Raw genomic sequence first — 20,918 nt, 5'->3', positions numbered from 1 at the left:
AGAAAACTTGGACCGAAAAGTTCGAAGGGTAAAATGTAATTTTTCTGCACTTACATAGCTTATTTTACACATACCTGAATTTTAAGGCCATGTTTTTCTTGTTCACTCATTAACAAACACATTAAAACACAAATGGCAGCGTTCACCTGCCATCAGGAACAACTTGGGGTTCACTCTGTTGCTAGCTCTGTCATTAGTTTACATTCCACACTACCATCTAAATTACAGCACAACAGTGGAATGGATAGTCTAATGAAACCGTCAGACAGCCTTAAAGGCTTGTGTGCTCTCAATTCAGACAGCATTTGTCCATTGACAGTACATGCACTCACCAACCATTCACATATTCAGGTTTTCTTTGTCATGCAAATACTGAAAGGTGATTTAAGTGAGTTTCAATGTGGCATGGTTGTAAGTGCCACATTAGTTAATGGGCTGGTCCGTGTATTTCAGGAACTGCTGAACTACTGGGATTTTTCCGCACAACCATCTCTTGGATTTCATAGAGAATGGTCTTTAAAAGAAGAAATATCCAGTGAGCAGCATTTCTCTGGAGAAAAATGACTTGTTCATGTCAGCAGTCAGAGGAGTAGGGATGGGTACCGGTATCCGGTACCATTATGGCACCAGTTCTGACATAAACGGTAGTAACCAGACCGAAAAGCAGCACACATTTCGGTGCTTTATTTCTGTGCTTTTTTTTTTTTTTTACCTGAGATGTCATACACTTTGGATTCTAGCCAATCATTTTACGTTTCCAAGGATAGTATGCGGGCTCAGGTATGTACGTTCTTTTAGAGCAGAGCTACAGATTAAAAATGCCCAGGGCGAAGCGGTCAAAAGTCTTGCTGTACTTCACGGCAAAAGATGCAAACTCAGCAGCCTGCAACAAGTGCTTTAAGGTGATACTGTGCAAAGGAGTTAACACCTCGAATCTGATGAAACACCTGGCGACGCATAGCGTTTTTTTTTTTTTTAAAGCCGAGAAATGCACCGTATTTGATAGCTTGCTGCAAGAGCTCACACCGAGCACATCTACTGCGGGTGTGGTGCCTGTTATCGGACCCGGAATTTGCAACATCCCCCAAAAACCCGACGAGTACAGTCCTTGCCCCTAGCCCTGCCAGTGTAGCAGAAATGATGACGGATGATGATGGCAGCAGCAGCCGTTCTTCTCTGCGTGAGTAGCTTAATGTTGTTCGTGTGTAATTTACGTTGAGTAAGCTAACCACGTTATTAAATTAATGCATGTAAGGTGAACTAGCACTGTAACACCGTCGTAGTTACATGCGGCTGTCTTCTTGTTTGATGGCAGATACTCCCTTCACCCTGGCCAAAAAGGCTAAAATGACCAAAGAAAAAGAGGGAAACAGCTAAACATGAGAGGTTTTTGGACAAAGTTTTTGTTTTATTCCATTGATTAAGCACTGCTTCCAGCCAAGAGTGATGCCATAAATCCCCTATAGCTGCAGAAAAGGCTAACATTGTTAACTTTTTACAAAAAAAAACAGCTAAACATGAGAGGTTTTTGGACAAAGTGTGTGTTCTCCATTCTTTAAGTACCGGTTCGAGCATCGTTTAAGCACCGGCACCGTTTCAAAAGTACCGGTTTGGTACTGGTATCGGATAAAACCTAAACGATACCCATCCTTACAAAGGAGAATGACCAGAGTGCTTCAAGCTGACAGGAAGGAAACAAAGAATCACTCGTTAGAACCAAGGTATGCAGAAGACCATCTCTGAAAGAAAAACATTATAGAACCTTGAAGAAGATGGGCTACAGCAGCAGAAGACCACACCGGGTGGAACTTTTGTCAGCTAAGAACATGAAGATAACCTGCACTGACTTATTAAAGTTAGAGAGAAGATTGGAAAAACATTGCTTGGCTTGATTCTTGATGTCCTGCAGGTTTTAGATCTCACCCTGGGTCAACACACCTGAATCAAGTGATTAGTTCATTACCAGGCCTCTGGAGAACTTCAAGACATGTTGAGGAGGTAATTTAGCCATTTAAATCAGCTGTGATGGATCAGGGACGCATCTAAAACCTGCAGGACACCGGCCCTTGAGGCCTGGAGTTCTCCCACCCCTGACTTAACGCATAGAAGAAAATGCTGGTGTGAGTAGGTTAATGTGACATGTTGTATAAAGCGCTTTGAGCGCTCCAGGAGAATAGAAAAGTGCTATATAAGAATCAGTCCATTTACAAATTACATTTGGATTGTGGTCATATGGCATAAACAACTTCCATCCTGCCATCATCAGTTAAAGTGCTAATAGTGGAGAAATGGGTTTGGGAAATTATCTTGGTGCACTCTTAGTATCAGTTTAGCATTGTGGCCTCCACAGTCACCAGTTCTCAATTTCATGTAGTTTTATTGATCTTATTTCTTATCATATCATAAACAAATCGCATGAGCAGTCACAAAATTATGAGCTGAAAATTGGTAGGAACACATTCAAATTACAGCTCCCGCAGCTGACTGGGACCTTTTTTTATGTTACTAATGCATTTCCAGTGTCCCTGACAACAAATATGTTAACCCAAGTTTTTGCAGTAATTTCAAGTCAGCTTGGTTATCCAATCCCTTGCTTCCCATAGTCCCTCAGAGCAGCTTTGCCCTAATATCTCTATTCATGCACTGGGCTTTGGTTGGTCCTTATCTGTGTGTGTCTTGCACTTTTAGTGCCCTTTGACTACTGCTGGCTCGCTAATAAAGCATGCAAGTGAGCATCCACATATGGTTCATTTCTTCAGACACACACTGACTGACTTTGTCTGGGCCATTTTAGGTCATACATAAATGTGTTAGAAAGTAAAAAAGACAGAGATTAATAGTCTTTAGTTGAGATTTGTGGTGCTGATATACAAGCCGAGGCTGTGCCAAGCTTTGTGTCTGAGGGTGTGACGGGAAGGCAGGGAATGGAGCCAGCCTAGGATGATCTATTTCATGGCTCTCCACTGTAGAGGACACGTGGTATGGCTCTCTGCAAAAGATATGGATGTTTGGGGTATCTGAGCTGATCAGAGTGGCTCACATGGATTTCGGTATTGAGGCGATGTCCTGCTGTGAACCCCTGGTGTACACACAATTGAATGAACTCATCAAACATTGAAGCACGGGAACAGATGAATGACATTCATGGAGTAGGCTTGCTTCTATGAGCACACAAACACTCAAACATTCACACCAACTAGAACACTCCTCTCTGCTCTCCTCTCTTAACCATGAAGTGGTTAAATTGGCAGTTCAGTCACAGCAATGTTATACAGGAAAAAAAAACTCATTCCTCTCATGGACTGTGGAGTGGTCCAGCTCTGGTAAGGTGGGCACAGACTGATTTGTTCTATTGCTGCTGAGGACAAACAGATTTTATCCTTCTCTATCAAAGCATTAAAAACATGTATCTGGAGCAGACTTTTAATTCGCTTTAACTTGAATGACACTCTTAGGGGAGAGTTTGCATTGCGTCAGCCAGGTAATGGCTCATAGAAAGTAGGGTTTGATTTCTTTAGTGTTGCACTGGGTGAGTCCTGCAGGGAGCTTTTGTGATGGCTGGTCCATTGGGACACTGAAAACGTTACCGCACTAACTGCTGCTGTCGGTCCAAAACCAGTGACCCACATCCACTATTCACATTCACAAGCTACTAATTTTTGTATTTTGTGTGTTTACAGGTTACAGTTTACGTCTACAAATTACACTTTTCCATCTAAGTATTTCTTAATCTAACCTTAATATGTAAATACTTTAAATGAAAGTTAGAGTTTGTACCATATTGCCTGATAATGTCTGATTTGGAACAGATTGTTTTCTTTAGGTAGATTTTCATCACCATAACCCAGAATTTTTAATATGCAAGTAGGAAATCAATCCTGTCACTTTGAAGACTGCATCGTCTCAGATGCTGTGCCTGGAGCGACCCCCTGCTTGGGCTTACAGCAACCTGATGCTCGTATTCCCACAGGGATCACTTTGAGCTTCCACCTTCCACATCTGTTCTTTTTGTTCCTTGAGCTCCTGGTACTTCTCGACGTTCTCATGCTCCTTCTTGGGATTACCACATCTATCACAGCTAACGTTTTTTTGCTTGTCAGCCACCACCATGTCACCGTGGAACTGCTTAAAGTTGAATTCCTGCAGGATCTTAGCTCTGCTGTTCTCAAGCAGTTTTGCTTGTATGTTCCATGTGGATTTTGGTCCATCTTGCCTATATTGGACAGAGATCTTTTTGTACACTATCCCTGCTATATAACCGATCAGCTGCAGACCAGTTTTATTTTATATCTCCTTGAGTTTATTCAGATAAAGTGCATAACACGATCTTGTTACAATGGAATGTTCTCCTGGGAAACCTTGCGCCTTGGCATTCATGTGGATGTTAGTTTGACACATACTGCTTACCTAAGCATTGTGCAGACAAAGCACAGCACACTATAGCAATGACACTTTCCATAGGGACCTCAAGTAGGACAGCGTGGCCTGCCACAGAGTATCACAGGCTCACAATTGTGTACAAAGCCCAAGGTGTTGACCCAGCTTTCAAACTCATCAGAGCCACCTTTAATCCAAAATTTACAGTGCAGGCCAGAGATGATTCCTATCTAGGAGCCACAACCCAGCAGTTCACTGGACCTAAAAGATCTTTGGGCAATATCCAATGCCAGAAACAGCGCACCCCAGATATCCTGTGTCCATGCCAAACAGGGCAAAGTGGTTTTAGTGAAATTAAAACCTAACTAGAAGGACCGGTGCTGTCTTAAAAGCAAGCAATCATACTTAATATAAACACCATTGCTATTTTTTGTTCTGCATACTGCACTTTATAAAGACAGTTTAAAGAAATGACTTTTTAGTGCATTTTTGAAAGCGCTGTTTCTTATCTGCTACAGCCTAAAACTTTCATAGGCAGAGATTTTTCACAAATGCTTTGTTGGAGATGTCACAGTAACTGCAGTAATGAATATAGATTTTGTGTTTGCCTTCGAAGCAGATTTGCACGGCCATGCACACAAATATACAAACACACATACCTGTGCCCTGCTACTGCCAAAGAGAATATGATTATGCAGTCCACTTTGTGTGTCGCCACCCGCCTGACAGATGCATCTGCAGAGCAAATCTTGATGGATTTTCAGTCTGAATTCTAAATCAAAACCACATTTTCCCTCTCTTTTCTTGGTACGAGAGCCCTTCATGTCTGCCATTTCCTCTGCCTCCCACAGAACTCATTCATTGACAGAGCAGTGATGGGAAAAAACATCGGTCTGGATCGGTCTTATCTTAACCGCATGTTGAGCCTGTGTGATGAATGGGAGCAACATATACTTGTGTATATGTACAGCTTATATCAGATGGCAAAGTGTTCTCTTTTAGCATTGTCATCTTCCTGACTTTCCTTTCAGAAATTGTGCTGCAATCATATTCTCTGCATCCTTCCTTTTTTTCCCTTTCTTGTTTTCAGTTTTATACTTTAATCTTTTCGTACTCCTCGCTCAACTCAGTCTCCCTCTGCTGCTCTCTTCCTCTCTTTGTGCTTAGCACAGCCCCACTGCCAGAATGACAATTAACAGAGGAAGGAAATATTTTAATTAATTTTTTTTCCCCCACTGCTATGAATATTCAGTGTAAACAGTTTTTATGCATGGCTGTCAAATCTCATGTGTGCTTATTAAAAGGATGGTTGGTTTGATATGTTGGCTTACTGAATAATAGCAAGCTACCTTGACATTAGCCAACCCTTTGATGAGGCAGGTTTATGTGTGTGTTTATGCAGTTTTGCAAATTTGGTTATTCTTGTATATTTTGTGATGTTGCTGGATAGGAGAGGGAACGAGAGCTCTATGGGATGTTCCCAGCTCACAAACACATTTACATTGGTTTCCACTTTTTTTTCCCTCTGAAGTTGAGGTACTTTAAAAGCACTCAGATTGTCAGATGACATAGACGTCAATCTCAGAATAAAAAACGTGTGTGTGGGTGTGTGTGTGTGTGTGTGGGAGGGGGAGGGGGTTATTCTATATATACTGGTTTCTGTTCTTAGAAGTGAAAGAGGCTCTTTTGTTGGTCAGGATCTATTGTACTCAAGGGAAAGAAGCTCATATTGTTTTTCGTACGTATTGTATCAATAAAACTAGCTTCCATACATTTTGTTGAACTTTGAAGTGAACAAAAAACCCAATATAAATAACCGCTAAATAACAACCTAATTACAGCTTCATACAATAGTTACAGGCGCTGTAAAAGCCAAAAATTCTGTCAGATGTGGAAATTTGCAAAAGTCTTAAGCCACCCCTCATTTTTAAAAAGTATTTTGTTGGGAAGATATTTTTGTTTAATTGTTCTTTGGGAATCACCTTGTTGGTACGGTTTTTATGCTTGTCAAACTCTGCTGTTTTTGGCTCTTTTTTTTTTCTAGATTCATTGCAAATGGGAACAAAATGTGAATAAATTCTTTTTTTTGATATGCTGCTAGTATCAAAATGCCTAAAGCTACCATTTGTAATTGGTTCCCTCCTTGGTTGTGAGTTATATGTAGGTGCAACATTGGTTAGTCTCTCGAGTTAAGAACCTTTTTTAATTTTATGCTGATAAATCAGTGTTGATGGCTTAACAAACAGAGAAAAGCATCTCTCTGAAATAGTCAGATACAAGAACTGGACTGATAATTAGCGAAAAAGGAGCCAATATGTTACAAGTGAAATATAAAGAAATGAGCTGTGACTCAAGACTTTTACACAGTAGTATAGGGCTGTTCGATATAACGATATATATCGGATGACGATATAAAAACTTCTATCGTTTCATTTTACGCTATCGTTTGTTTCGTGGTGTCGCAAAATAAACTGTTTACGGCAATATTTTTTCATCGTTCTGATGGTCACTGTAGTGGCTATATTAATTTCTTAAAGTTCTCTCTTATATGTAATATAACCACACTACGGACAGACAAGCGCTGGTTTTTATGCGTTGTGGTTAGCAACAAGGACTGTAACACCATCGCATGTCCGCTTGTTTATGTACCACATAAACTTTTCACAATAAAGGTCAAGATCCTGTTGAGACGTTTCAAAATAAACTGAATCACGTGAAAGATGCAGAGTATTTATGGATGAAAAGCAAAAAAGAGCCATCAGGTGCTAAAAAATAAACCTTAGACTCAAACGTTAGAACAGGCTTTTCCCCGCAGTACGCTGTGTAATAAATACTCACAAAGAAAACGGCGGCCGTTACAACTTATGTCTAAAAATGTATCGTTTCATGCATCGGTTAAAACACTCGACTCCAGGTACACGACACCCAGCTGGAAACGCTTCACGCAAGTCAAGCTGCCTGAGATTCACAGAATTTACAGAAAATGTTAAATTTTTGTGATTTATATCGTTATCGGGACGATAGATGTCTTATATCGGGATATGAGATTTTGGTCATATCGCACAGCCCTATATATATACCCCTCGTACAGTATATATAAAATACTATATTTTTAACACATGCATGACAACATGATCATAATTCGGATGTGGGTGGGGGGGGGAGTTTCCCACTGTATTTCCAGTTCACTCCTTACTTGAATGATCTTTAAACCTTACAGCTTTCATCAGACTGTCATGCTCTAACCAAACCTTAACCGCCACATCTCCGTATCTCAAGTTTCCATACGCAGCATAACCTCATCAAAGCTCAACCTATATTTACAGTATGTTGAACCAACACGTTCTGTACTCTTCATATGAAATATGCTTAGTGTAGTGAATTCAGAAACTGTGCTTCTATCAGATGCAGTAAATGAATTAAATGTAGGTTATATGCTCGTTTAGATGATTGGTGTTTGTATGTGTAATGTTGCTCCAGCAGCCAGTTTCTGATATAATCACTGCAACCATCCTAGTTTTGTGTGACTGTTTTTGAACTGTCTTTTTTTTGTATCAGATATGCGTTTGATTTTTAGTACATGCTCCATCCGTTCAACATCGGAAGAATAACAGCATGAATGAGCATTTTGTTTTTCATCCATTTTTCGTGGAATCTGGATTTTCAGGGTCGACTGAGTACTTTGTGAGTGCTTAGGTGATTTCCTGCACAGCAAGTTTAGCATTTTCTTTTTCAAGTTTTCGTCAACAAAATTGGAACAAAAAAAATAAATCAGTTCTTTCCATTTCTGAACTACTTGGCTCCTGTAATTGTTGCTTGCAGGTGTATTTCTTATATTTGTCTTTCTTCATAATTCAGCAAAATGTGGAAATTCAACAAGAGTATATTTGACAGAGGTAAAGCACTGCTTTAGGCAAAGCACCACTTTTGTGTAGATGCCAAAATATATGTGGGAAAGGCTTGATATTTCAGTAGATGCTGAAACAGTTACTGCTGACATTTTGATTCACTATTTGTTTAACAATCAAAGAATTTGTTCTGAAGGTTTTATGTGGTCAGACGTGTTGATACATCACAATAGTTCATTAGTCTTAACTAAACTGCCAGTCTTACAAGGTATGACATAACACACACATACACTTTTGCTGGTGATGCGAATGGTTCCACTTCCTCTGGCAGGGTGCAGAGAAACATTTACACCTCCGACTGAGCCTGGCGCTGCTGTATGAGATCATCTAGAGGGTACCATATGCTTCTACACCAACCCCACACACGGCCTAGCCAGTGCCATCTGTCATGAAAATGCACTTTTCCACCATGGGCATCACCACAAGTCGTTTTGAGGAGTTCCTTATCCAACCATGACGCACCTCACCTGAGTCCTCCCTCACGCTCCCCTCCGATCTGTCTAGACTGGCCTGTGCTGTGCTTTCTCTGTTTATTCTTTTGTTCTTATTTTTATTTAATATTAGATAATTGGGGTGTTTGTCGATCATTATAGCTGCTTGAACAACTTGTTTTATTGTAGCTTTATTTCTTAATGAACATGGGACATCGTTTCATTGGATTAATACAAAAGAGTGAGCATGAGGCATTCTTAAAATTCCCTATTTGTTTTTTTTCCTAATGAATAATGCAAGTAAAAATGTGTGCTGGTTAAATCTTAGTGAAAAATAATTTAACAGCAATTATTGTATGTGTAAAAGTTCAGTTACTGTTCAATTATGAAGTGCCAGAACTGCAAAGAGTCATTGGGGCTAAACTGACTAGCTAGAAATTTGTTGTGAAGGTCAAGATTTCTCATTCAGCTGATCACACCTTCATAGCTGATAAATTGTATGACTCGTCAGACTTGGTGGTAACACTCGGCAGCCGTGTGCTGTTCACACTGAGGATCTAAAAATGAAGCAAACAGATCAGGCTCAGGTGGTTTCTATTTTTTTCCAAACCTTCACACCTTCCTGACATTTCACCAGGCTTAATGCTCCCCTATGGTACTTTGTAGTGTAGTTGGGGATATGACTAATTACTCGATTCAATGGTTAAACTAGGTAGCTTTTGGCTAGAAATACTAGTCTGTCAAACTGGTGCCATTACACAGCTTTTTTTTCTTCTTCAGTGAGGCAGTAAATGTTACATTATAGCAGACTCCACTGATGAAAGTCGGTATTTTTGTTTGCAAAAGTCAGAAAATGGAGCACCGACTTTTCTAAGTGTTAAAATTTACTGCTTTAGTCAGCAAAGCCTGGCAGGTTGGAAATGAGGTCTTTCTTTTTCAGTATGTTATTTACTTAAGTAGCAGTGTTTCTTGCACTAATAGGTACATTTAACAGTCATCAGAGGGAAACCCAACCTGCCACCTCGTCTCAGAAATGAACATCTGCTGTAAATGGCACTATATGAAGCAATATTTGTGAGCAAGGTCTGGATGAGTCAAAATTGAGTACTTTGGCCATGATCACCAAAGGTGTGATTAGAGTAAATATGGTTTACAATTTTATGAAAAGAAAAGCTTGAAGAATTAAAGTGAAAAATTCTTGACTTTAAGCCTCTAAGGCAGCTACTGTAGTGGCAGAGGAAACATTGCACGGATAGAGGGAAGACGGCATTTGTTTAAAGAGCAGTAAATACTGGATGCAAATGTCATGCAGTCAGAGGATGAAGTAAAGGCCTGAATGGAGAATTATCCGGAGAAGTTATGAGTGGAGACATTTTGGATTCAGCACCACAGATCGAAAGGGTGTGGATGGAGGAAAGACAGTTTGCTCTTTTGTATAAAGGCAACTGTCTTGCATCGACACAACCACAATAATATATCCAACACTGCATCTTAGCTTGCCATTGAATTGAATTAGTGGAAATTATACTAAATGAAATTAATTCTACATCTTAAGTAGTTTAAAATTAGCTTACATGAGATGCATTCAAATGAAGTGAAATACATTTCATGATCTTTTCTTTAATTCAAACTTGAATGAAAAATGAATGCGAGTGCCAATCCAACTGTGGTTTTTTTTTTTCCTTCCTTTTTTGGAGAACAACCAGAGAAATTAATAGAAATCTGCTCATATTGCTGACTTCCTGAAAGCTTGTGCTTGGCAGCTACTACACCTGACCTGCATGAAACAGAATGTGAACTAACAGATTTTATATGCATAAATATACATTAAGCAAAAATGGTGAAAATTGAATTGATGAACAAACTGCTATGCATGTAATTGAATCTAACCCACTGTACAAACATGAGCTTTGATTGACTTGGTATCATATATGTATTGTAGGACTTGACAATCAGAAATATGTTGAAACCTTGTCGTGGGCACGTTAGCGTTACTCATGCTTCAGTTCACTTGAGCTCTTTTATGCCTTTGTGTCCCAAAACTTGTGCAGTTATAGAGCTATTATCTGAATAATACTCAGCCTAAATTGCATGTTTTATTAAGGCTATTCCATGATTCATTGAGCATTGAATTTGTAAGAAGCAACGCAGTGATATTTTCTCTCTGTTGCTTTCCCTTTTTGAGTGTGTGTGTGTGTGTGTGTGTGTTCTCTCCAGTTCAGATCCAATTCTTGCCTACCTTGATTTGGATAGCAGTGTTATGTAAGACCTGGGTCTTTTGTCATCAAATTCTATTATACTCAGCTCTGTGTGTGATAACTCTCCCGTTCTATCAATGACAAATGTTGGGACATATCTTGCACTTCAGTAGAAGGTTGAAAATGGGGGGAAAAGGGTACTGTACACATCGCGTGCACATGGGGCCCTTCTTCCTTTTCAGCGAGGGACAGACAAATATTTTACTGTCAAACATGGTTAAAACACGGAAAATGGCCAGACCTCTCCTCGCTGTGCACATCCTCCCTTCTCATTCACACTGTCCCCACTGGAGCTGCTTCATGCACTTCAACATTTCAAGCGCCTTTTAAGACCACTTTCATCTTCCCCCTTCAGAAAATGAGGCAGAGTCTCTGGTGAAAAGCGCTGACAGTAGCAGTTAGCGTTGAGTAGTGTTGGCTCAACCACAGCTCTTTTTCTTCTGTCTTTGTCTGAAGTATTGAGAGATGAGACGACCCTCTCAGAAGTTGGTCTGTGTGACTGTGTAGACTAGCTGGAGCCCTCGTTGCGTCCTCTCCTCGTTGGTCTGCTGGACAGAGGACACCGAAGCAGCTGCTCATCTATCAAGCCACTTGATGTTACAACGGGTTCTCGCACTTCATGAGAATATGCAGCCTGAGCCTCTGAATTTTGCACTTGTGTCGCTGCCATCTTTGCGCTCTTGCTGCCAGCAGTTTCCATCAGAGTCTTTGTCATTTCCACCTCTACTGTTTCCAGTGTAAACATTATGTGGTGAGTGGAGCTGTGCTGAGATTGGGTCTGTTTGGTGTCAACCATTCAGATGGGTGAGCTTGTGATTCACTGTGCAGAGAACAAACACACAGGGGAAGATGTATTTGCTAGCTCACTACCTCATTTTTGACATACAAGCCTATATATGAAAGAGCTGTTTAAGTGGTTCATGTCTTGAGTCTGTGGCTTCCATTTTTTTTGAACACACCACTATCTTTTGGATATTTTATGTTTGCTGACCAACAGTGCATAATTAGTAGTACTCAGTCTTTGTGTTGACTGCACAGTGCAGTGTGTAGTTTGCAGTAAAAACATGATTGGAGAATCCGTCAGGTCATTGGCTGCAGCTGCTAAGAGACTGATATGAAATATTTGTGCCCAAATGATAAGAAACTGACAAATTTGTAGCTGTTAGCTGTAATTTGGCATGCCTCAGCCTTTTCTCCAATTTTCCTTAAGAATAACTTCTTGATAGCCATCCTACAACTGAGACCATTCCTGATGAGGGTTAAGGGCAAGTCTTTCAGATACAATTCATCCTTTGTCTTCCACTTGTCCAGTTTCCTCAATATTTTTTAAGAACGCACTACACACCATGCTGAGATGTGCCACATGTTTGGGTAATGGCACTTTGGAAATCACCGTGCTGTTCCAAAAATATTTTATGCCTGTCAGACTGTTATCTTTGGCAGTTTTCCTAGATTCAAATAATAAAATGAGAACAAATTGTGTTTTGGCAAGAGGCTTAAGTGCCTAAAGATACAATTTAAAATGGGTTCTTTGCTAAATTGTCTGTTATGTGTAGAGACAATACTGGTTCATCTCATTTAGACTTCTAAATGGGATGAGTTACATAGCTCTTAAATTGTGATTGTGAAGTCAAAACAGCATTGAAGTTTCTTATGTATTGAAACCACACAGTGCGCTGTTGCCTTCTTCTTCTTTAGTCACTCTTTTCAGCCTCATAATGTCTTTGCTTCTTTTTGTTGTCTCTCCTTATTTCTTTCTAAATAGAGAAATCACAGAACTATCCAGTTATATATTATATACGTGTGAAAGTGTCTTGTTTCTTTTCTTCTACAATACGTGTTGATTTTATTCATATTTAAGTCGTGAGTGTATTATAGTAGGAGTGTGTTTTGAGTGTGTTGAGACGTACAGTGCAAATAAAGCAACTTTTTTTTTTTTTTTACTGTACATTTGTTTATTTTTCTTTCCCATATGAGTTTTCTTTTTCATTCGTCCCTTACTTCCGGCTGTTGTTGCTCACTCCTACTCGCAGCTCCCCCTATTTTTAGTATTTCCTAAACACCCCCTCAAAATGTGCCCAGACCTTCTGTAAAATCATCATAGATGGTACTCATTTGCCAATTTAATCACATCGGAGGGGATAAGTAAACAAAAGCAGGTTGTTAGCCGGAGCCAACTGCAGATATCTGCGTGTCACCGTCTCACTCACTGCAGGGCTCCTGCTGATGGACTGAACAGCTCTCGCCCCTCCATAGTGCTGCTCTGTCACACAGGAAGACAGATGTTAGCCTGCAGTTTTTCACTACCTGCCAAGATAACACGCATAGCACGCAATGAGGAGAGAAAGTGGGGGTGGGGAGGGGTGCAGGAGGGGGGCGGGTGTGAAACAAAAGGTTATTAACACAGACACAGCGACCCGCCGACTTTGAGACAAAGCAGAAAACCACCCGTAGGCAGCATGATAGCTGTGAAGACACGTGCGCATAAAAACGTCGAGAATTTTCAAGCACAATATGAGCGTTCCTAAATAAACCAGCAGATGCACATTATACTGCCCTCTCCAAGGACCTGTTGTTATCCATTACATTAGCTGGCTCTTAGGTCTTGCGTTGGTTTTAAAAAGGGGAAAAAAAGCAGTGCATCTGAAATTGTCTTAACAGCTATAAATAGGCTTTGCAGGGTAAAGCAGCCTGTCTCTCAAAGAGCTGATTTCCGTAAGCAGCTTAGTGTTTCCACCTCCTCATTACGCACCACAACCTTTTCATGTTGTGGGTGAGATGTGGAATTATTTTTCACACGTCTTCTCTATCGTATTAGGATGATACTAATGTGCCAGTAGAAGTGAGCGTGCCGCCTATTGTTTGTTGTCAGGGCACATCGGGTGAACACGGGGCACCTGGTCGTGCCGGAGTTAAAAATAGTTCGAGCAGATACAGAAATTGTGGAGTAAAATGTGCAAACTCAGCTGTGCTTCGTTGTAGTGAGCTCCAGCCATTAGGTACGTTTCATTAGTCATCAGTTGAATTGGCATTGTGTTCCTCCTGCCCACTAATGCAGCAGCAGATGTCTGTAGATTTTAGAGTTTGTGAAGTGAAGAAATTGTATCAGTCAATAAAAGGGCCTCTCAGCTAGTTAAACTTTTTTATTTTTAATTTTTTTACTCTTTTTCTTTTTTTTCTGGCGATCTTGTCTTTAACCAGTTGATTTTTTTTTTTGTTAACTGTTTCCCGATGAGCCTCGATACAAGTAAATGTCTTCACACTGGTTTTCGCTCCGAGACAAATGATTCGCCTTGCAGATATCTCCATGGTCATTTAGCACCCATTGCTCCACAACACCATTATCATTATGATCACCCTTCTGCTTGCATGGCAATTAAAAAAAAAAAAGAAAAAAGAAAAAGGGAAAAAAAGACCGAGAGGAGACCAGGGGCATCTCAAGTTGTCATTAGAGGTGCTGTCCTGTGTCTGAAATTCAGGTGGACTTGTCCTCTAATGAGGACTCAGCTGTCATGCAAGCCGTGACTGGAGGAGTGTCACAAAGAGGTGCCATTGTTGGTCAGGGAAACTGATATTCTTTTTCCACTGAGTAGCACCGAGATGCATCATTAGATGCAGAGACACATGGACACTGGGCTTAACCAGACAAGACAGTGACATGATAATTATTTATTTAGTTGTAGCAAACAAAGAGGATAAATGTTGCAGTCTTTGGCTATTTTGGTGTTCAAATCTGTTTGTTAGAGTCTTGTTAGGCCCATATATCTGGTTGAACTGACGCGCCAGTAGCAAGAGGGCTTTTGCCAAGCGCGCTTATGATTTATAAATGTTGGTTGACTTTTCAACCTGAACTGAACAGGCAACATATTTTGCTTGAAGAATTTCAAGACCATTATATGTCAAGGTAGATGCAAAACAGAGAGATTTTATTTTCCTGTCTCTCCTTTTGGTTCACTTGCCATCGCTGCATGAATAGAAAACCATTTAATGTCTGACCTTTTCACAGTCTGGTAGAATTGGGGGAAAAAAAGGTAAAAGTTTAGAGAAAGCGGAACTTTTTCCAAGATAATGTCAGCTTTATCTGCTGCGCTTACAGCCCCATCTTCTAAAAATCTGTATTCCTTTGTTGAAAAACAATGATTTTACGGTATTCGATTAGAAATTTGATGGCACAAAGAAAAATAGTCAAATACTGAAACTGGGAAATTTCTTTGTTATTTAACGAGCGTGCTGATTTTAAAGTGTTAGCCCTGTAAGAGACAGGCTATCCCAGGTGTATCCCAGCCCTGAATGGGATAAGCAGGGATGGATGGATGCATGCCGACCAGTTTATAAAAATCTTTTGCCGTTAACAAGTTATTTATGAGCACAGCTTAAAAAAACCAAAAAAAGTTTGATGATTTGTCTCTGTGTTGTTGTTTTTTAATTAAATTTAGGCTTTAAATGACTCGCAAATGATTTCCTTTTGTTTTGATTTACATTTTACATCGCATTCCAGCATTTCTGGAAATGGGAGTCGTAAATGAAATCATTATACAAGCAGTCATTAAACATGACCCGCTCTGTGCACTTGCCCTAATGGTGCCTAAGTGTAATTAAAATAAAATGTGTTGATAAGGCCATTACACTAAGCATTTTACAGAACTAAGCGCTGGCCCTAAATTTGCCTTTTAATACACATAAAAGGTAAAAACCCGGTGCACATATTCACTTTTGTGCTTAAACAATTAGTAAAGCTTATTAGATGGTTTCTTTGTTTCGGATCATTAGTTTCCTGCGTTGCCTATGGCGCTGTAGTAGATTATGAGTCCATTTTCACAATATTACTGATACATAGTTGTGACACAGCCAAAAATCACTGCGGCAAAGTGACTCATAAACTGGAGTCGACAGAGTCACTAGCTTTCTTGACATCAATATGCAGCTGACAGCATAATTGAAGTTATTTAAAGGTACACTATGTGCTTCTAGATGGAAGCAAATGGAGGTGCAGATTGTTTTGTTTTTTTTCTCCTACTTATCGTAAAATAGCTCTATACTGGGAAAGTATAATTGTGCCTACGCTACTTGTTTTAATGATCCTGTAGACTGACATTTCCGGCCTCTTTTGTTTTTTTTCTTCTTCTAAAGAACAGATTCCACCTGTTCGACAGCAATCAGCACTGTCTGGCATCATAATCGAGCACAGATGTTGAGGGTTTGACTGCTTTTTATTTTTTTATTTTTTTATTTACTGTCTTTCCTCTGGTGTTAATGGTATTTATCCATAGGAAGGCTGAGACTCAGACTGGCTGTGTTTGATTGTAGCTGTTCGTGGCTTGTGTTTGTTTTCTCCTTACTCCCAAGAGTTTGATTAGTCTTCCCCATTTAGCCGCCGCATTACTTTCATTACAGCACACGAGTGTCGGGGAGGGCCACCCTGATCTTTTTCTCTCTCCTTGCAGATGGTAGCCTCATCTTACTCTCTCCGGATTGGCGCATAGCCCGCATCTGTCCCTTACCAGGCAGCATTCCCCCTCATGGCGCAGCCTCGAAGGCTTAATTAAATATCAGACCAAAGCTAACTGTGCTGTTGGCCGCTCATGAGCTACATGCAGAGGGGGGAGGGTGGGGGAAGAGAATAGCCTTTCAAAGTGCACAGAAAGAACGGGGTGAAAGAGACACAGACTGCAGAAGTAACGTCCTCTTTGCCAGCTGCCGTCACTGGCAAGCAGACTGGGAGTTGATTTGCTCTCATTACTGGGAAATAAGTAAAGCCCGAGGATGATGACCGCATTACTCAAATTGCATACGATGAGATCGGAGATGTTGTGCATTGTTAATCTCCTTCCGTGTGTCCCCAAGAAATGGAAAATAAATGAAGATGAAAATCTAGCTCCATTTCTTCACAGAGGGCCATGCATGATACAAATGGAAGCAGTTAGCTGATTATGAAACACTGTCTCCCTCCGACTAAGAAGAGGAGTCTCGTTCAGCTGATAAGCAAACTAATATCTACAGTCTGAGGAGGTATTTTTTAATTATTGTGGCTGGATAACAGAAAGAGATTATTCACTTAGCCAGTACTGTAAAGAAAACGTACAACAAAGCAACGTAATCAGAACATAGAAAATGTTCCTGTGATAAAACACCCACCTGTGTCAGCTAAATATTGCATTTTTTCCCACTGTGTGAACATCTTGAGCTGTGACTCATCAGCAGCGCTTGCTAGTGTCTTTATTGATTAACTTCAGACACGTGCCCTTGTTTCCACTTTTTCTTTACAGTTTGACATAAGAAAACTTTGACTTGTTTCAGATTTTTTTTTTTTTACATTTTATTACTCATTTTCCATCCTGTCCTCACGCTGCTCTCATTATGGACCAACCTTTTTCTCTCAGTGTTAGAAGCCATCTCTTGTCTGCCATACTACCAGTTAATGGTCACACTGCTCTTTCACTCTGATCTTTTAAGAACATTGTTATAATTTCCATGCATTTCAACTGAGATTGATGTTTCAGTGTTAAACAGGATTATTTGTAAGATCTGCATGGTGTGTGTGTGTGTGTGTGTGTGTGTGTGTGTGTGTGTGTGTGTGTGTGTGTGTGTGTGTGTGTGTGTGTGAGAGAGAGAGAGAGAGAGAGAGAGAGAGAGAGAGAGAGAGACCGAGAGAGATGGGAAGAGGCAAGTGTGTCCTTTTTAATCATGCCGTCTTTGTGATTGGTAATACTCACAGTTTATCACATTATATCTGCTTCTTCTGTTTTTCCTCTAAAGTTTTCTCTTATTATCAGCACATTACAGCTTCTGTGGCTATTCATAAATGCTGAAATTGCTTGTATATCTTATTGTGTGCAGATTGGCTTCACTTACTAGTGCAGCAAGAATGAACACCTGCCTTGTTCTCACACCATTACCTTCCTTAACACGTCACATACCCTTTTCTTCTTCTTCTTCTTCTATATATTTTAGTGTACTTGCTGTGACGTCTTATCTTAGTTCTTTACCTTTCTTCACACCTCAATGATGCAACCTCCCTGCTGGGCCACATCCTTGTTCTTTAACTTGCTTCTTTTTTCTATATATTATTTCTTCTTTTTAAAGCAAAAGTCATTTCCTCTTTTCTGTCCCTCTCCACTGCACATGCCCGCAGGACATGCTTTCTCATCTTGCTTTGAACTCTTTTTAATTTTGTGCAGTAGCAGTTTTTTATTAACATATTTATTCATTTATAACTGCTCTCAAAGCCTTTTGCATACGAGCTCACCTTTCATTCTCTCTCCATCTCTTCATGCTTTCGCTTCCCCTCTCCCCTCAGCCTTTAACTCTCCTCACAGAACGGGCCTCACTAATGCAGTGTTAGTTTAATCCCTGTCACGCTGCCCAAGCCTGTATTCCCTGGGTCCTTTTTTCTCTCTCTCCCCCCCCCCCCCCCCCCTTATTTTTTGTTCTCCTTTTTTTTTAAACTACAGCAACAGTGAACATGGAAAACATTTTTAGCCCCTCCAGCTTCACCAGGTCCTCGATCTATTCCACCCTTCCCTTAGACGTTAAGAGTTTTTATTTTTTTTAAATGCCATCAAGGGAGGAGCCATGGTCAAGGTGTCTTCTTAGCCACGTTTCTACGCCCCCTTCACCCACTTCCCAACGTGCTGGCAGCCACCTGTCAAAGGTTGAACTCTCCCCACCTAGGTGTCTGTGAAGGTTCTCAGTCATCCAGGTCATCGTAGTCAAAGGAGCTTGCAAAGAAAAGCGTCGGGACTTCTTTAAGTTACTTGAAGACGTTTCACCTCTCATCCGAGAGGCTTCTTCAGTTCTAAGGTCAAATGGTGGAGAGTCCCAGATATAAACCTAGTGGGAGTGTCCCCCCACAGAGGGACAAAAGGACCCCCTGATGATCCTCTAATCGCCTGAGCCAAGGTGTGGAACTGGGTGTGGGTCCCAATCAGCCAGAGTTTCGGGTGAGTTCATTGTGAAACCTGGCCCCACCTTATCATGCGAATTCCTGAGGTCAGATGGCCCAGGGTGTGAGTGGGCGTTAAGGCGTCTGGGAAGGGATCTCAAAACTGGATTATAGATGGCAGAGAGTTGGTGTCGTAAACCACCGCCTCTGTTCAAAGATGGTCGCTCACAGTGGACATAGATGGCTTCTTTCACTCCTCTTTCAAACCATCTGTCCTCTCTGTCCAAAATGTGAACATTGGCATCCTCGAAAGAGTGTCCTTTATCCTTAAGATGCAGATGGACAGCTGAGTCTTGTCCTGTGGAGGTGGCTCTTCTGTGTTGTGCCATGCGCTTGTGAAGTGGCTGTTTGGTCTCTCCAATGTAGAGGTCTGGGCATTCCTCGCTGCACTGTACAGCATACACCACATTGTTAAATCGAGGAATGCCCAGATCTCTACATTGGAGAGACCAAACAGCCACTTCACAAGCGCATGGCACAACACAGAAGAGCCACCTCCACAGGACAAGACTCAGCTGTGCATCTGCATCTTAAGGATAAAGGACACTCTTTCGAGGATGCCAATGTTCACATTTTGGACAGAGAGGACAGATGGTTTGAAAGAGGAGTGAAAGAAGCCATCTATGTCCACTGTGAGCGACCATCTTTGAACAGAGGCGGTGGTTTACGACACCAACTCTCTGCCATCTATAATCCAGTTTTGAGATCCCTTCCCAGACGCCTTAACGCCCACTCACACCCTGGGCCATCTGACCTCAGGAATTCGCATGATAAGGTGGGGCCAGGTTTCACAATGAACTCACCCGAAACTCTGGCTGATTGGGACCCACACCCAGTTCCACACCTTGGCTCAGGCGATTAGAGGATCATCAGGGGGTCCTTTTGTCCCTCTGTGGGGGGACACTCCCACTAGGTTTATATCTGGGACTCTCCACCATTTGACCTTAGAACTGAAGAAGCTTCTCGGATGAGAGGTGAAACGTCTTCAAGTAACTTAAAGAAGTCCAGACGCTTTTCTTTGCAAGCTCCTTTGACTCTCCCCACCTAGATAATAAAAACCTAACTGTAGACCATCTTTCATCAAGTGTCCTCTAATCCATTTGAATAGTGCGGGATTGTGGGTAAGATGCGGAAGAGAGAGCTCAGAGACCTTCTCCTGATGCGACTGCTTGGAAGGTGGCAGTGACAGCGAAGGGGATGCTGGGTGGTTAAGTAATTAGGGCAAGGTCATGTTTCCAAACTTCCAAGACTTCCAATGCTTTACCAAGTTTTTATTTTCCTTCTTCCTTATGTGGATCTTTTAATTATTAAATTTATTATAATGGCAATCACCCCAGAAATGGTAATCTTCTGTCAGTGTGTCCACCACTTTAGCTTATGTCTTTTGAAATTTAATCACCTGAAATTTGTAGACATTTCTGTTCTTCAGAAGCTCTCCTGTACTGTTTAGCATAGCCACCAGAACTTTGACTTCTTTGGGAAAGTAGTTCTACTAATACTCTGATAACTCCAAAATGATCGCAGTTAGTGGCTCTACATTGTGTAGTGCTTTATACTTCCGCCCAACAGCAGAAGCTCCCTGGTTAAAATCCCAGCAGGAGACACAAATTCCAGGGAGGTTTTATCAGGAAGGGCGTCTAATGTTAAATAAATAAATATCTGCCAAATCAAACGTGAAGCTACCAGCTGTGGCGACCCCTTTTTGAATAAGAGAGCAGCTGAAAGGAGCTTTATTGACATTATGATTAAGCATGGAGCTTAGTGACAAAAATGCTTTGTAAGTATAGCACTGCTTTTTCATCCAGGTTGTGTTCCTGCAAATGTCCCTTCATATTGTTAGTATTTACCATTTTCAGCAGCTGAGACAGATGTTTGGGGTTTTTTTTCACATTAGTTTAGTATTTCTTTGACCTTTGAGCTAACACCAGCATCAGGTCAGAGGTTTTTATTTTCCTTTGCTTTTTATTTATTTAAAAAATGCATTTAAGAGATCCAGTTTACC

The 20,918-nt window shown here is 40.8% G+C and overlaps 1 protein-coding gene across 1 annotated transcript in view; it reads left to right on the top strand.

Annotated features, from left to right (window-relative positions):
- The window catches only part of suclg2 (succinate-CoA ligase GDP-forming subunit beta), a 101,448-nt gene that overhangs the window by 18,918 nt on the left and 61,612 nt on the right, over positions 1-20,918 (top strand). The gene's annotated exons all lie outside the window — the stretch shown is intronic.

Source organism: Neolamprologus multifasciatus, chromosome 5 (assembly GCF_963576455.1).
Source record: "Neolamprologus multifasciatus chromosome 5, fNeoMul1.2, whole genome shotgun sequence".
Classification (NCBI taxonomy): domain Eukaryota; kingdom Metazoa; phylum Chordata; class Actinopteri; order Cichliformes; family Cichlidae; genus Neolamprologus; species Neolamprologus multifasciatus.
Note: the sequence above shows the minus strand (reverse complement) of the source record. Positions and strands in the feature narration are given on the sequence as shown.